The following is a 4,132-nucleotide window of genomic DNA, read 5'->3' on the forward strand; positions in this document are numbered from 1 at the left end:
GAATCGCTGTCCTCTTACTCATCTGTAACAATTCAGTCTCCATGGACCTTTACAGTACATCTACTGTGCGTAATGAGGAACAGGGAGTGCCCTTGCACATAAACCCACTAAAGCATTATATTATGGACACTTTATTTATTATGATGGAGCTCGTGCATCCCGGAGACGAGTATAGGCTGAAGGCATCAAATATTAAGGTTTCAATCTCAACACAAGGTTTTACAGATAATGAAAATATTGGTCACTATCACTATTTCCCACATCTTATCAACGAAGACATTATTTGTCCTTCCATGTCATGTTTGATTGCACTTATTAGCCACATACACAAGAGACCGACTTGCACGTTTAATCAAACCCATTATGCTTGATTAAAATATAAAGTCTGCCTCATTAAAGTTTCATAATGTAGTTTTTTGTGATATCCAAGCAGCCTTAGACAAAAACCCACTCCATTGAGCATATCTAAGCTTTGTTTGCTTTCTATCGAACAAAACCAGTAATTTTATGCACTGGAATTTGCTTTATCCACGTGCAGTCATGCTGAGCACAGAAAACCTTTCAAGCTCGGTGAGAACCGTGCGAGGGGCGGCTGCTCGCGGAGCTCATTTGGAGAGCTGTCTCTTAGCACACTGTTTATCGGGAGGCCGGGCGTTTGCGGTTTCGACGGGGCCTTTTTTTTTTTGTTCATCAGTCCTCTTCGCCTCCTCGTTTGATCAGACCGGTTTGCCACGCATGATCTGCGGCCGTTTGAAGTGTGGTCAATTGGCCCAGCGCCGTGCACTTTTCTCATCCTGCAGAAATTGCCCGAGCATCGACTGCAGCAGTGCGAGTGCAGAAAGGCAGAGGACGACCATGCAGCGAGGGGCCATAACACAGCTGACACATTTCATAGTGAATTGTCAGGAGGCATGTCAGCGGTGTCAATACTGCAAATTGGGGAGTAACAAAACATTAAAGGTTCGGTGTTTAAGATTAAGGTGAAAGAGATTTAAAGAAGAAATTGAATTTAAAATAATCCTTAATTGTAAGAAGTCTTGTTTTCTTTACCCTGGAATGAGCACTTTATATTTAAATAGTTTATATTTACATCAGGAGCGAGTTCTCTCTATGGAGGCAGCCATGTTTCTTTACAGTAGCCCAGAATGGACAAACTAAACACCTTTTGAGTTTTTATGACACCTGAAGGCTACCACATGTTCTCTGTCATGTTTGGAAGGGGAGGGTGAGGGGAGGGCTATTCAGCTGCAACAAGCAACCTCGCCACTAGATGTCACTAAATTCTACACACTGACCCTTTAATTGCCTTTATTCCAACGTACAATTTCTGAGCAAGTTTACATCTTTTGAAAATTCTCTTGCAAATGTGGGCTGAACCAACTGGGTGCCTTAAGAGAAAGCCGGCCCTGATGTGGAGGTGAGGTAAAAGGAGCGACGCAAGCAAAATGAAGAGCAGTTCGTTCTTTAGCCTTATCTGTCACCATCGACCATAATCTGTCCCGTGTTGTAGATTAATTTAAAGATTAGCGAGTGCCATGCATTTGCGCGGTGGGGGACTCGAGGCACAGGAGAAATCACAGATCGTATAGCCCCGGCTCCTCTCGGAATATATGGCACAGCTCAGCTCGCCCCTGTGTGTGTCCCGCGCTCCCTCTTCTCTGATCTGCCTCTTCTTCTGCCCGGTGACACATGAAAGCTTCTCCGCTGCATCAAATCAACAGCCGGAGATAATTCAGTGTGACAATGTAACAACTGCGTTAGTGTGATTTCTTGTGGGGACGTTTCGATCATTCACACACGTCCCATTGAAGGCTGGAAATCGGGTGAGAGTTCAGGGCGATCCGACAGTGTCACGGGGGAAATAAATGGGGTCAAATCAAATATTGTTCCCCCCCGCCCCCCGGTAGCGGCGGCAGGTTACTGCCCAGGTGCCTTCAGTAGTTGGGTGATTCATTTGGCAGGCCCGTTTTAAACATAGAGTCTACAGGCCACATCTCCCCTACATAACCAATCTATCAAGCTAACCCAGCGGTACATGCATATACTCTCGTATCACAGAGAAGGCTGCAAAGCAACTGTCAGAGATGGCATGATTGAATTGTTCCCTTGCACTGTCACCAGAGGGGCTATTATTTCAAATTAGCATACAAATTCAAACCAGGACAGATGGATTTGTCACATTCCAGTCGCCATCTTCCTGGAAGATTGGCCGTGCTTGTGCTGCGCGATGGAGATAAGACACCTGTCTCGGCTGCGATTGGTGGCGGCCCCCCGGTCGAGGGGAAGGGCCGGCGTGGGATGGGGAGGAGGAGGAGGAGGAGGAGGAGGATGGATTTCCTGAGACGCCGTGGTGTTCGGCAATAAACTTCCCCCCCTACCCAAGGCCTCAAATGATGATGAGGCACCATCCAGGACTCAGTGGGTGGCGGGAGATTGAGCTGGTGATTCACACTGTTTGGAAACACGCTGAACAATACCTGTCTGGAGTCGGTTTGTGTTTGCTGCTTCTGTTGAGTTACTGTCAAAGAGCCACATAAAATGGCCCCCAGCACAGGGTGCAAGAATAGGTGTGGAACAGCTATGGGACGGAACACACAGTGTATCATCGGTTGTTTTCAGCGCCGTACATCCTTAACCTCAAATATGTTTTGGGCTTCTAATAGTTTAACAAATGATAAACAGCGAAACTCATTGCAATTCTGTCAGAATCCCATATTTTAAATCAGATCTAAAGATTCCCATGTATGATCGTCTGACACCCACGGACAAATGATTAAGCACGAGAAGTACGACCGCGTGCGCCCACATCAGACACTAACAAAATACAACTTGGGAGACATAATGATTTTCATTTGTAATTGTGGCAGCGTGAATCAATGGGAAGTATCGAGCATGAAAAACTGTTCTTACCTCAGGATCAATTCCATATAATTTCCAGATCAGCTCAACCTAATGGGTTTTCTATTGGCTTCACTTTGGAGGGAGCGGCTAATCTCTCCGGCACCATTCTCTAGTCCTATGCACGTTTCCCCGGCAAAAGGCCCATCCACTTAAAAAACGTGTCTCCCAACAGTCCAAAAAAAATATTAAAGCACACATGCTAATTTCCCTGACTTAGCATATTATACAATCTGCGGGCTTGATTTAAAACTCCCTTAGCAGGTCTAGTATCTCTGCCGGCTTTCTTCCAGACACTACAGAGATTGTGAAAAGTGCTTACGGCTTCATTCTTGCCTCTCACCCTCGCATCAAGGTTTTGTTGATTTCCTTATTATTCATGTGAACTTAAGACGCAGAACAGAGGAAGACAAAGATATGACATATTTAAGGCTCTGGGCGTGTTCGAGATGAGAAACTATATTCATTTCATGCTTCCGATTCAGAATAGACTGTCCTCCTGGAGACGTAATAAGTAGAAATTAAGTTATTAGTCGATTCAGGATTTGGTTGATCCACAGAAAATGAATCGACTACTATTTAGATCATGGATTTATCATTTTAGTCGTAAACATTTTCAATATTTGCTCTTTCTCAAACATGAAAATGGAACTAATTATATTTGGGTTTTGGATTGTTGGTCTGACAACACAGTTTTAATTTGGTAAACCAGCAGTTTAGAAGATAGTCTGATTACGCAGTTGACCTACGTAATGAGGGGAAACCTTACAAATAAAGTTTCTCTTTTTTTGTTAATGAGCTTGTTGCAAGTGGCTCGACTATCCCAAAAATAATACGATTCAAGTTGCATCACTAGCCATTCCTGTGGTTATTCTTCAGATCGCTGCCGAGCTTCGAATCCCTGCTTCTCCCGACTGCAAACGTTACCTTCCCCAGAAAGAGAGAGACCGACACAAAGCGGTGGAGCCAGAACAGGCTCCGGCACAGCAGGGATTTCACACTGATCTTGTTCCGAAACATTTGTAATTAACATTCCCCCTCACTCCGACTGTTTCTGAAGCTATCAATATCCCAGTAAGAAGATTTAACTTCCCCGAAGACTTTCGGAAACAAGCCGGATTTGGCAGGTCAAAACGTGATCGCTCACACTGCTTGTGTGTGTGTGGATAAGGGTTCAGTGAAAAGTTGATGCGTAGATTAGCGTGTTATTTTAATGCTGACACTGGAAAAAATA

Source organism: Pleuronectes platessa, chromosome 23 (assembly GCF_947347685.1).
Source record: "Pleuronectes platessa chromosome 23, fPlePla1.1, whole genome shotgun sequence".
Taxonomy (NCBI): domain Eukaryota; kingdom Metazoa; phylum Chordata; class Actinopteri; order Pleuronectiformes; family Pleuronectidae; genus Pleuronectes; species Pleuronectes platessa.